The 14713-nt window shown below is 40.6% G+C and overlaps 1 pseudogene; it reads left to right on the forward strand.

Annotated features, from left to right (window-relative positions):
- Window positions 1–9097: 9097 nt before the first annotated feature.
- Window positions 9098–10659, forward strand: LOC147431837 (large ribosomal subunit protein uL15x-like; annotated as a pseudogene).
- Window positions 10660–14713: the final 4054 nt, after the last annotated feature.

Below are 14713 nucleotides of genomic sequence, written 5' to 3' on the forward strand. Positions count from 1 at the left end.
AGCAATGTTGCAAAATCTGAATATCTGCATACTTTGTCTTGAATCTTAAATAAAGCTCCACCTACAATATACATGTATACAAATGTTAAAAATAAACTTAGCATTCAAAACTGGTTAAATTGTTTCAAAACATTAAAAAGTGATTCTATATCACTAAAAACTGGTGTGCACCACTAAAAACTAGTAATGATACATTCAGTAGTATTGTTTTACCTGTGAAAATAATGCACCACAAATACAAATTAGTGTAGAAACTAGTAACCATACAAAAAGGTAGAATATTAAGAGGTTGTGTGAGGACAACTTAATAGTGGTGAGAAACCGCATTCAGCGTAACTAAAAAATGGTTTGGCACGACTTAAAAGTGAATTCAAACCACTTGACGGTGATGAACCGCCAATTAAAAATGGTGTGCACTGCTTGAATATGGTGGGCAACGATTAAAAAGTGGTGAGTAAGGACATGAAAGTTCTGGGGAAGTTCAGAACTAGCACTTAAAAAGTAGCTGGGAGGGACAAAATACTAGGTGACAGACCAGCATTAGCACTAGATAGTAGTCCAACACAACTTGAAAGTGGAGGAGCTCTTGTGAAAAGTGTTTGATGACCACTTTAGAGTGGTGAGCGACTAGTTCAAAGTGGCCAGTCACCAGTTAAAATCTAGCACTTAAAAAGTAGCTGGGAGGGACAAAATACTAGGCGACATACCAGCATCAGAACTAGATAGTGGTCCAACACAACTTGGAAGTGGAGGAGCTCTTGTGAAAAGTGCTTCATGACCACTTGAGAGTGGTGAGCAACTACTTCAAAGTGGGCAGTAACCACTTGAACGCGGATTCTGGTCACTTGAATGCAGTTTCTGGCCACTTGAAAGCGGGAACTTGCCGCTTGATTGCAGTGACAAGGTTTTAGATACCACTTGAAAGTGGTGTTTTTCCACTTGGGAGTGGTGCCTCATCACTTGCATGGAGTGATGAATGATGTAGTGACTTAGCACATGAAAGTGGTGTCTCACCACTTGATGACCACTTGAAATTAGTGAGCAACTACTTCAAAGTGGGCAGTCACCACTTGAACGCTGATTCTGGTCACTTGAATGCGGTGTCTGGCCACTTGAAAGCGGGAGCTTGCCGCTTGATTGCAGGTGACCAGGTTTAAGCTATCATTTGAAAGTGGTATCTCACCACTTGATGACCACTTGAGAATGGTGAGAAACTAGTTCAAAGTGGGCAGTCACCACTTGAACGCGGATTCAAGTCATTGGAATGCGGTGTTCGGCCACTTGAAAGTGGTGTCTCACCACTTGGGAGTGGTGTCTCACCACTTGCATGGAGTGATGACTAACGTAGTACTTTGCACATGAAAGTGGTGTCTCACCACTTGGGAGTGGTGTCTCACCACTTGCATGGAGTGATGACTAACGTAGTACTTTGCACATGAAAGTGGTGTCTCACCACTTGGGAGTGGTGTCTCACCACTTGGGAGTGGTGTCTCACCACTTGCATGGAGTGATGACTAACGTAGTACTTTGCACATGAAAGTGTTGTCTCACCACTTGATGACCACTTGAGAGTGGTGAGAAACTAGTTCAAAGTGGGCATTCACCACTTTAACGTGTTTTCTTGTCACTTGAATGTGGTGTCTAACCACTTGAAAGCGGGAACTTTCCACTTGATTGCAGTGATAAGGTTTTAGTTACTACTTGAAAGTGGTGTCACACCACTTGGGAGTGGTGCCTCACCACTTGCATGGAGTGATGGACTGACGTAGTGACTTAGCACATGAAAGTGGCTTCTCACCACTTGAATGCGGTCAGACACCACGTGAAAGTGGTTTTTATACTTGTAAGTGTTGTGTCCACCGCTTCATTGTGGTGTGACAGCACTTGTAAGTGTTTACTAGCAAAATGTGTTCAAACTCCACTAATATGGTTTTGGTTACCATCATAAGGTGGTGGGCACCATTCGTGCAGGAGTAGTAAAAAGTCTATGGCACTACTATAACTGTTGCACCATGACTAAAAGCTGCTACATCACTTGGAAAAAGTGAGCTGCACCACCAAAAACGTTTGCACCTGTAACACCCCTACGAGTTTTTAAAACACGTCTGTTAGCATTGAATAAACAAGACTTTTTAGTGGGTAAACACCACTTTGTAGGGTTTACGGTGAAGCGTTGGTCCATTTCTAGTAAAAACTGTTTCTTAAACATTAAAACCTGCTGCAAAACATTAAAAACTGGTTCAAAGACACTAAAAAGTGGTGTGGAAACACGAGTAAAAGTGCTTCAAAAACATTTAGAACTATTGATCAAATTTTAGAAGTGGCTCAGATTCAATTAGAGACCATTATAGTAATGTTTCACCACTTTTTAATGTTCAAGCACCACTAGAAAGTGGTGCAAAACACCAAAACAAGCTGTAGCACTAATAAAAAGAAGTATAGAAACATAATGTTATGGCAGTAATGAGTTGTAGCACCAATAAAAAGTGGTATAGAAACATAATGTTGTAGCAGGAATATGAGTTGTAGCACCAATAAAAAGTGCTAAAAAAATATATCAATTACCTGAGGCTCCTCAAGAAGGTGGATTGGATGCTTTACATATGAACATCTAGCTAGTCTCTTACTGCAAACATCTTTCTTGTTGGGGCACACCCTCGTCTCATCCGTCCAAAATTGAAAGACTATGTCTTTAACAGTTTGAGTGATGTGAGTTCTCCGTGCATCATCTCAATGACACGCAGATGTAGGGAACGAACGATCGGATTCACTTGACACTATTAAGTGATGTTTGGTTGAATATAAGTTTCTTTTGTGGATCCCCATAAGCTTGGCAGCTTGCGGTATGCTCATGTCAGTGTTTTGCTCCTTGCTTCCACCTTTCACCAACATCATCATTGCTGATTTCTTCACAAAAAACTCGTCTGAAGATCTTGGGAACTTCACATGATTCAAAGTGTTGCGGATGTTTCTCAACATAATTGCTAACAACTCTTTGGATTTACTCTGCATAGTAAGGAAGCAAGGATGTTGAAGAAGTTCATCAAAGATTTCCTTCCTACCACTTGCATCCATTCCCACGGTTAAGGTATCAAAGTGTTGTACCATAGATTGACATATCCTTCCTTTCTTTCTTTCATCCATCTCCCTTGTATTGCTTTCCTGTATCTTTTATGGACCGTTGCCTGACGTTGCTTTTGTTTCTGAGCAGCCCAATATTCCCTCATTAATTTTATGCGCTGAAGTTGAGCTTCTCTACTCAATGACGATGAGATGATAGACTGTTCTCCATTGTTGCAGTACTTTCAAAGGATTGCTCTACAAGAAATACAATACAAATCATAACTACACGCTATACTTTTAATTAATACATGGCACTTCTTGCACTAATTAGCAAGATACTAACAAAGCATAATAAGTGTTTACATACCTCAAGAATAATCAAGTAGAAGAGGAACCTATAGAGATAGAGTTCGTGAGAGAGAGAGAGAGAAAGAGTGCTAAGAGAGAGAGAGATGAGCGTGAGCTCAGACACAAGCGGATCCATGCTTAGAGAGAGAGAGAGAGAGGGGCTGAGCGATACAGAAAGCTCAACAAGAGCTCTGTGAGAGAGAGACAGAGAGGAGCTAGATAGAGCTCCAAGAGAGATCTCAGAGACAAAGAAATCTCAGACAGGGGAAAGAAGCGGCCCAACGTTCAACAATAAATTACATTTAGTCTCATTAATTGTGGTACGTTATGTTAGGAGACTTAATTGACGTACCTTAGGAGATTGATATTCTTTTTGAGATTTGAAGCACTTTTAAAAAACCCACTTTTAAGCGCAAAAAAGCAATGTCCTTGACATTACTTTCCCGACCACCTATACATGCTTTCACCCCATATTCTTTAACATAAAAGGGACTTCTGGTTTCAAGCTCCACCACTTGACCAAGCTTACTTCCATTAAAAGAAGCAGGGGCTACTTGGACATTGAGAACCAAAGCCCTGCAATAGTTCACCTTGGACATTAATTAGGTCCACCACTTTTCCAAGATTTACTCTCATATAGAAAGGTAATTTTGGTTTTGAGATCCATCACTTGTCTAACCTTACTTCCTTTGAAAGAAGAAAGAGATACTTGCACATTGGGAATCAAGTTCCTACAATACCACCTTGGACAACGGACATTAAAACTAGGTCCATCACTTGTCCAAGCTTTACTCTCATATAGAGAAAGGGACTTTTGGTTTCAAGCTCCGCCACTTGTCCAAACTTATTTCCATTGAAAGAAGCAAGGGATACTTGGACATTGGGAAGCAAGTTCCTACAATAGCACCTTGAACAATAGCCATTACAACTAGGTCCACCATTTCTCCAAGCTTTACCTCATATAGAAAGGGGCTTTTGGTTTCAAGACCCTCCCTTGTCTGACCTTACTTCCATTGTAAGAAGCAAGAAATACTTGGACATTGAGAAGAAAATTCCTAAAATAGCACCTTGAACATTGGCAATTAGAACTATGTCCACCACTTGTCCAAGCTATGCTCTAATACAACAATGGCTATAGAGTATAGTATTCATAACCCTCATGAAATGTGTAATGTGTAATGTAACTTATACATTTTTATTCAAAGAGAATTTATCTATAAATATGAACTTAATAAGGAGTTTCTTTTCAACTTACAGGATGGACTTTGAATCTAGGGAGAAAGTGCATATGGTACTTGATAATGAAATTTTTGGTATTGGTTGTGTGTGTAGAACATATCCTGATTCCACTTGTGGTGGTACGAAGATAGGGCAAGGAAACGTATCTATACTAGTGGAGGGATGTTTGAAGGATGTGGTCCTCTCTTTTTCTACAATGGATACTATATCTCTCCAAAGCTCATTATGGAGTTCTGTTCAATGGCCTAAGCTTCTTTTGCAATATTTCATAAGACAATGTAATTGACACAAATGAAAGCTACACTGGTGATGAACAAGGGGATCATCTTTATCCTACAGTTACAGATGCAATACCTATTACAAGCCCATAGTTTGAAATGTCAATAAGAGAATCTTGGAGAAATCAAAGGGTATTTTTAAAGGATGACAGAATGATGCACATTGTGAATGAAGGGACCATCTTGTATGTATTTCCACATGATTATGTCAATTTTCAGGTACTTGGTGATGACTTTGTGGGCGTAGGTATTGAAAAGGAGAATGCACTCAGTGAGAATATGCCTGAAGTGGAAAGCATCACTTTGCTAAAGTGGATGGAGAAGACATATTTGTTGGCCATTCCAAACCACTTCAAATTAGGTTTTTTATGCAAGATGAGACACCAATGATGTAGTATAAGGCACATGTAGGTGTATCAAGTTGGACTGGAAGTATTCGTCTTTGGAAAACAGACATAGAAGGCCACATAGAGATCCACCTTTGGTGCCAATGACAGAATATGTCAAGGCTCATGAAGAAGTGATTTTAGGGTTGAAGAATTATATTAAGTTTTTGGCAAAATCTAGGGAATAGTTCAAATGTGCCACGTTATTATACACCTATGATAGATTATTGGAGTAAGGTGATTGACAAGCTTGGAAAAGCAACCATATGAAAGGGAGGCTTGTATGAAATTTTTTGGCCAGCAACTTAGGACTCTTATCACCTACAATTCGCTACAATGAGCTTACAACAAGGATCAGAAAGATTCCTAGGCCTTGAAGAGTTAAATGATCATTTTTGTGGTCCTCAATGAGATAGACCAAGGGAAGAGTTTGACCCTATATCTGATGTGTACCAAGGTGACTTTGTTATGCTAGTTACAAGTGAGATGGAATCTATCCAGTTTGGCTTGCAATGGCTTTATCAGACATTGATAACGAGCCTACATCACCAAACACCAAAAAAAGTTTATTCATTACTGGGCATCTTGTGCAAAAAGAGTGGGATGACAGATACTCAAGCTTACACTAATTGCTGGAAGAGTTTTTGGGCTATCAACTGCAAGGACCCACAAGTGTCGGAAACGGTAGATGCAATATTTTGGTCATGGAGACCCAACAAAGAAGGACCATTTTCTAGAATTAAGATTCTAGAAAGGCATGCTCTAAAATCTAAAGCAAGTCTTGCTCATGCACATCAACCACGCTTGGATCAAAATTTGGATATGGCATCAAATTTGGAGTAGATTATGCGGAGCTTCTATTGTGACTATAAGAATCAATTTTGTAAACAAGATCTCTAGTTGTATCAACCTTTCTTTCTTTTATTTGATTAAGAGTGTTTCTTCAAATTCATGCTTTGTTCATCCTCTTGACTTTTGGTGTTTATCAACACCACAATCCAATAAGATTTTCACTCTATCTTATCAACAAGTTTGTCTCCTTTTTTCCCACTTTAAGTTGGAAACTCCCAAATTACATGAATTTGGTCAATTTGGAGATTCACATAATGCGGGAGTTTTACCAAAATACCTAATATGGTCTTTTCCCCTCCCATTTTGCTTCCTGCTTGTAGACATACTTCGTCATCATCTTGATGATTTTCCCATTGGCACTCTCCATTAGACCATTGCATTGAAGACAATAGGGAAAATATAACTAGCGCTAGTAAATGTTGAAAGTCTCAAACAATGCATGCATAAGCTTGCTTCTAAATCCCTGCCCTCTATTAGAAAAAATCACCCATGGTACTCCAAAACAACAATAAATGTTATAAAAAACAAACTGAGCCACAACCTGTTCTCTCCTTGACTGTTTTGGCCTCAACCCACGTCAGATTAATAGGAGGAATTTTGACAATGCACTTATGAGAGTAGCCAGCAAGTAGGCCTCCCCAATCTTAGAACAAAGAAAAATGTTGCAAAATCATCGACATTTTTAAGATGAAAAGTAAACAATTTGTAAAGCTATGAAGAAATTTGAAGGTCGTGAAGCATATGGAAGGTCGAACATGTTCCAAGTTAACCTTATTGGACATTTTTGGAGGCGTTGAGACCTCTCAAAGACTCTGCACAATGTGAAGTAGCAAGCTTGGCCAACGTCTATGAAGGCCAAGATATTGATGCCACGATAGAGTGAGCAAAGTGAGAGTGTAGGTGAGGCCAAAGCACAAGTCAGGTCTGTAGCCAGCAAATGTCATTGGATGAGCGGCTGATCTGTTGGGTAATATCTGCTCCATTGATGGAACCTGAGAACACATTGATGCAATGTTGGAGAAGGCAAGGTTGATTTTACATACAGAGGACGACAAGAGTGAGATTACATCTATGAGGGAGATGAAAAATTTCTACTAAAGAGATTGCAAGATACTACATGTAAAAGTTATAGGTACACGGTCCAAGCATAGCTATGGCAGTCCTGATCACTCGATCAATGCTAGTGCCTGTGAGGTATGGTGTGAACCAGAGAAGGCGGGGGCGTGTCCTCTTTGGTCCATTTTCTCAATTATGTTAAAAAAACATACATAACCTAGCATAAGCATTTAGATGAAAAAGGGAGCATTATACAAAAATGGGCCTCTCGAAGGTGATGAGCATGAAATAGAACCACAAAAGGTAGGCTATGGCACCCATCTTCTCACTGTCAATGGGTTGAAGCAGGTGTAGGGAATGGTCTTCTACTGACCATTTCCGTTAATCATGGGCAATCGACGGAGGCCGGGAGCCCTGATTACGTCAAGAATGGTCAGTAGGCGACCATTCTCGGCCTTCAAGCTTCAGGGGGAGGGGGGCCAACACTAACATACTGGGTTGATTAGTCAGCAGTGTACAACCCTGACATCTGGTGCAAATTTTCCTCAAGATCCCATTGAGTCTAGATTGTGCGCCATCTGTTCAATTCTGTAGTCCTTGAGTGCTCTTGAATTGCGGATCAATCATGCAATGACTGGCAATCATAATGGGCAATGATTGGAGGAGACAATCCCTTGGAACGAGTGACAATGAGTAAATTGAGGGGATTATAAGCGCTGATGTGTCGGCATTTGAGCGCATTCCCATTGTTGAACTGAACTAACCTGATTAGTGGAATGGCGAGAGCTTTCCACATGCTGACTTGTCAAACATCTGATGGACGGTTGGTTAGATTCCACAACTTCCAGACGCCCTGATTGGATGGCTAGGATCTTCAACCCCCCACGAGTGTCACTGCATCCACATAGCATCGAGGAGTATGTGTGCACATTCTCGGGAATATGACCGCGACCATTTTTGGGGCGGAATTTCTCCTTTTCCCCTTGCTTTTAACCGACTATTTTGGAAATTGAAAACAACACGATATTAAGCTGATTGCTCACCCGTCTTTCTGACTATTTTTCTCTAATTTTGGGGTGGAATTTCTCTTTTCCCCCTTGCTTTTAACGGGCATTTTGGATATTAAGGTGACTAGTCACTCGTCTCTCTCTCTCTCTCTCTCTCTCTCTCTCTCTCTCTCTCTCTCTCTCTCTCTCAACTCAACTCAACTCCTTCAAGGAGCACGTGCTAGTGCACGCTCCTTGAAGGAGTTGAGTTGAGAGAGAGAGAGAGAGAGATCTCTCTCAACTCAACTCCTTCAAGGAGCACGCGCTGGTGCACGCTCCTAGAGAGAGAGAGAGAGAGAGAGAGAGAGAGAGACTTCCTCTGATGGAGATCAAGTTGGTCAATACCTATTTGTTATCTATGGAGGAATCAATCCCATGCAGAGTGTGCGCCCCATACTATATGCCACTTCATCTTTGCTCATGGAGAGTGGCTCCATCGGTAGGGTGTTAATTTCGTAACCGGGGTTGGGAAAGATGGTGTTGGTGTGACGTGCCCTAGCAGAATGCCGATGGCCACCTGCACCACCAACATCTGCACACTGCCCTCCAATAGCAGCTTATATCCAGGTGTGCAACAAAGGCAGCCACAATTTACACTTCCCCAGCAAGCACAACCACATTATCTTGGGGTCCTGCTATTGCAACCACATTTTTCAGGTGTTCAATCATAGTATCCGAGTGCTAGAAAACATGCTCATTTTCAATATCATGGCACCTAGCTACCTCAGACTCAATATCTAGGTGCTCAACAGGCTCGAATTCAGTACATAGACCCACAGCAGCAGCAAAGAACTCAACCAAGTGGCGGTTCCATAGTAGGAAGGCTGCCATGACGACCAGGTTGAATAAGAACAGGAAGAAGAGAGGTCACGTCAGTGCAGGCCACGGAAGAATTGGCAAGCACAAAATTAAGCATCCCGAAGGTCGTGGTAATACAGGAGAGATGCACCACCATCGAATTTTGTTCGCGAAAAATATCACCCTAGGCACTTCGGGAAGGTAGGTATGTGCTACTTCAACAAGACAATGAACAAGCTCCACTATCCCATTGTGAATGTGGATAATCTCTTCTGGCTTCTGCCCGACTCTATGAAATCTGCTCCGAAAGGAAAGCGGCCCTTGCTCGATGTCACACTGTTCAGGTACTTCAAGGTGCTAGGTAAAGGCAATGCCCCCCCCACTCCTCTGGTTGTTAAAGCCAATTTCTTCTCTAAGCTTGCGGAGAAGAAGATCAAAGAGGTTGGTGGTCAGATCTTCCCTTCTATTAACATGTAGGCAGATGACAATGCTTTTTTTGCTTCTCAATTTAGTTGTAAAGGATTTTTGTATAAGGATTTGTAGAGATGTCGCCTTCCAAAGGGCTCTTGCTGCACCAAAAAATCCACCTCCTCAATACTCCCGGGGTATTCACTCTATATACAAAACGGGACGCCACCTGCGAGCGGACAGCTTTGATAAAACCCCTATATACGACTCATTTTAGGGAATATGACCCCCCTTTCTACGCTTATACGACAATCAATGAAGAAAACTATCATACCTCTATCTTACATATAAAATTTAGGTCTCAAATTATCTAACGGAGTAAAACTAGTCAAAGAGTGTATAGCATAGTGACTGGAAACGTACTAAGGTACCACTTCTATTGATAACTAGATGTACCCTCAATGTGTCTTAGTTTGAATGTCAAACTATGTGCCCAATCAGCCTGCACTCTGCTACTTGTCCAATTCTGACCCATACAAAGCTGGTGTAAATCAACCCTTGAACTGCTCCAAATCAGCCCTTATCTATAACCGGATTGATGCAAAATTTGATGTGTGACCTGATAAAAACACTTCCCCAAAATTCATCTGAGTTCTATTTTACACCCGTGACCAATCGTTAAAAGTAATCAACTTGGGTGAGGTCCCCCCCCCTAAATATGATACCCCCTCCCTTATTTTTTAGCTTGGGAGATAAATTATTGGGGGCCTGCCCCTAACTTATACGCTTATGTAACTTGTAAATAAACCCCCTCCCCTGCACTTACGTGGTGCGGTAATTTTTCCATGGTGAACCCCCCGGGTCAATACGACTCCAGTAGAATTCTCAGTTTGTTACATTGATGGAGAAAAGGGCATCCTACGATATAGAGGCTCATACTGCAGCTCACCTCCCCCGTTGATGCCTGTGCGGCGGATTGCGACGATGAAGGAGACCACTTCGCTAGGGACATAGCGATAAACATGGGAAGCACCATCAGTATCAACACCATGACTACCTCTATACTCAAGGCCGTTTCTGTCATGAAGGTTAAAATACTATTGTGGAGTGCTAATGGGGGCATCTCTAGAGCAAGAGACGGCCTGTAGTAAAGGTGTATCAATCGACCTCATGGGAACAATTTAGAGACAGTAAGCCTAGAGACGATTGAATGTAGCCTACTTTCCCTTTATATGAGAGAGAGAGAGAGAGAGAGAGAGAGAGAGAGAGAGAGAGAGAGAGAGAGAGAGAGAGAGAGACAGAGAGAGAGAGAGAGATGGCCATGACAAAAAGGAAGCAGAAGTAGTTGCATCATAAGTAGTCATGATGGTAAGCGCCGTTAAGGTGCATGTAACAAGGACGGAAGAGGCCACACCAACCCCATCAGGTGCTCCAATGGTGGGCCATGTGTGCCCAAGGATAAGGTTGTCAAGTGGTTTCTTGTAAGGAACATTGTTGAACAAGCTGTTGTGTGAGATGTGAAAGATGCTCGCCTTTATGATGGGTACACACTTCCCAAGCTTTACGCCAAAATGCAGTACAACAAGAAGAGTTCGAGAGCCATCACATAGGTTTAGATGCAAGGAGCATATGCAGAACCAAAATTAGTGTATCAATGTTCCTGCTGTTAGGAAGTAGACAGGTTCAAATTTTGGAGATTTTCTCACCAACTATAAAATTTAGATGTAAATCTCAAAATTCGTAGGTGGGGTTACACTAAACCTAGGTTTTTGTTACACTACACCTAGGTTTTTTTGGAGCATTGTGAGTGACTTATATAGGTGGCACTGAGTTTGAGAGGAGCAAGAGATAACGTAATTGGCTAGATTGGTTGAGAGCATGCACACCTCTTCCATGCAAAGCTCGCTGCCCCAGTGGCGGAGTCAAGCCCACTTTTGTGGAATTCTAGAAGAAGGCGTAGGTAGGGAATGCTGAACAAGGGCATCGGCGCATCAAAGTCATTTTTGATGCGCGACCAGAAAGGCTGGTTTTTTAGAAAATATTCCTCGATTGTGATCTCGCAACTGTGGAAGACGAACCTCATTCTCTCTCTCTCTCTCTCTCTCTCTCTCTCTCTCTCTCTCTCTCTCTCTCTCTCTCTCTCTCTCTCTCTCTCTCTCTCTCTCTCTCTCTCTCTCTCTCAAAAGGCATTGGAATGAAGGACACAATAGTAGTAGCCCCATGATCCCTCCAAAGTAGTTGGTATACTGCATGCAATGCCTTCACAAAGCAGCCAACGTCACATGGCACTCAAGCAAGCAAAGGATATCTTTCAAGTTCAAGAGCTACCTACGCATTATGACGGACATGTGGCATTTGAGTTACCATCTCTTGGTTTATTTGTGCCCAAAATTACGACAATTGCAACATGTGAATTTACCATGGAGAATAAGTTTCCACAAATAGAGTTTTGGAATATGCTCAAGAAGATGGTTCAAAAGCAAGGAAATGACTGTTTATCAATGTGTGTGTGAACACATTAAAGGAAGAGTATGGCTCTTTTGTTTGAGACTATTTTAATGTGTGTGAACACATTAAAGGAAGAGTATGGCTCTTTTGTTTGAGACTATTTGAGACCCAACATGGTTACTTTGCTACACTATACTCTATAGAGTAACTATTGAGATCTTGATCTAATCTTTTACATTGCTTATGCTCGCTTAGTTTCTTGTTCGCTCGGAAGTACTCACTTGAGGATTGGGATTCCTCCTTATTTGTAGCATTGTGTCCCTGCTATGCAAAAATAGAGCACTCGGATGGCAGTTCTAGTGCTCTATTTTTGCATATGGTAGACAATACATTCTTTATAGAAACATACTTCTCATTTGTAACATTGTGTCCTTGCTATGCAAAAATGGAGCACTCAGATGGCCACTCGAATGGCCGTCTGGGTGCTCTATTTTTTCATGCGAATGACATTACATTCTATAAACAAATATATTTCTTATTTCATACATTGTGTCCTTGCTATGCAAAAATAGAGCACTCGGACAGTTGTCCGGTGCTCTTTTTTTGCATACAAGCGACAATACACTCTTTATAGAAAAATACTTCTCATTTGTAGCATTGTGTCCTCGCTATGCAAAAATAGAGCACTTGGACGCTCGTATGGGTGTTCTACTTTTGGATAGAGACGACATAAACACAAGAAAAAAACGTTACCAAAAAAAACCAAATTAAAGTGATTACCTTTATGTTTTCTTAAGAGCATTTTGAGGTCTTTAGCTTTGAAATGTGTACAAAATACTTTCACAAGATACGATGGTTTGATCTTACAATGTTATATATAGCTCCTTGTAGGGATATAAATAAAATGTTATCATGCCAATCATGCATTTTGGGACATGTGCCCAATCCATGCATGACGGTCAAATCTATGCATCATAAATTGTGTAAGTTAAAATTTTACCTTGGTAATTGTGCACTCCTATATATAGAGGTGCTCACACTTGAACAAGGATTTTGCAAATATTTTTCTATTAGCTCCATTACATACTCCACATTGATCCACAAAGCCAATTCAAGGTTGACTTACATCTTGCCTCTTCTCTTGCTTCACATATTTGATTTCAATTGAACCTTCACATTCTCTTTATATTTCTTCTCAATTCTTTAATTCAAATAGTTGGACTCTCATTAAACGGTAATCCATTGTAATATAAAAATGTTGGCAAACTCAAATCGTGTCGTCCCTATGCAAAACAATGTATTTGGACACATCCAAATACACTATTTTTGCATAGGGACAACATAAGAGGTATTGTGATTTTTTTAATGATGTGTCATCCTTATGCAAAAATAATGTGCCAAATATATGTCCAACACTAATTCTTTGTAGAGATGACACAAGCATTTTTTTTAAATGTTTTTCGGTAGAGTCCTCGCTATGCAAACATACCATAGTCGGACCAATGCCGGACTATACTATTTTCGCGTAGAGATGACATGAGTAATATTTTTGACATTTTCTAGCAATTTCCTCTTTATGAAAAAATAGAGTAGCCGGACACATGTCTGAATACACTTTTTTTGCATAGAGACAACATAATTGGTTTTTTTAAAACATTTTTTGGTAGTGCCCTCTCTATGCTAAAATAGAGTAGTTAGCCCGACTACACTATTATCATGTAGAGATGACATGAGTTTTTTTTTGGAGATTTTATGGTAGTGTCTTCTCTATGCAGAAATAGAGTATCCAGACATTGGTCCGGCTACACTATTTTTGCATAGGGAGCACAATTTTATCTTTTAGATTGTGAACCTTTGAACTTCATAAAGAGCCCAACATAGTGTGTCAAGGAAAGGCAATGTATATATATGTCATTATATATTCATTAGAGATACTTTTCTAGTGTCCTCTCTCAATGCAAAAAGTGTAGCTGGATGTATTTCTGCCTACACTATTTTTGCATAGAGAAGACACAAGTTTTATTTTTGGTGCAATATTAATAGAATGTTTCCCTTTGAAGTTAATGAAGAGGTCTAAGATATTTTGTTGAAGAAAAAATATACTGACACTATGTTCATTTTTTTTTCTCCTTTTAGGTCTAATCTAAAGATATAGCAAGGACCAAACAAACTGCAAGGAAGGTTCCTAGAGAAAATGCCAAACGAGGAGAGTGTAGAGAACACTAGCTGATTTCAAACCAAGAGACAAAGGTGAGAGCTCAAAGGTGGACAAAGGTGACTTAGAGAGCTCACAAGGAGATAAGGGAGCTGCATCTTTCAAGAAACATGCCAAAAAGGGAGTTGGTATGAAACTCCTACCTGTAAAGAAAAGGAGATTCTCTCAAAAGGTGAGATGCTTGAGCGAGATAAGGAGAGCATAGAAGGCTCTGACAATTGCAATTCCAAGGCTTCCTTTCCAAAGGGTCTCTAGGCAAATAGCAGAGCAATTTAAGATTGATTTTAGATGGACAAGAGGTGCCTTGGGCATGTATATAGGAGGCTGTTGAAGACTTTTCATTGAACTCTTTCAAGATTCATGCATATGTGAAACCCAATCTCATGAGGTCACACTTATGGACAAGGATATTCTTGAACTAGTACCTCTGCAAGATGAGAACCCTATCAAGAAATGCAAAAGAGCTTGAAATGTCGGTTGAGGAGAATATAGGGGATGATGTTTTGAAAGAGCCCAAAGTTGACAGGGAGGAGCTAGAAACATATAATCTCAGAGAGATTGAAGATGAACTCCCTT

The sequence above is a fragment of the Adiantum capillus-veneris genome, chromosome 21, assembly GCF_014529385.1.
Source record: "Adiantum capillus-veneris isolate H3 chromosome 21, ASM1452938v2, whole genome shotgun sequence".
Classification (NCBI taxonomy): Eukaryota; Viridiplantae; Streptophyta; class Polypodiopsida; order Polypodiales; family Pteridaceae; genus Adiantum; species Adiantum capillus-veneris.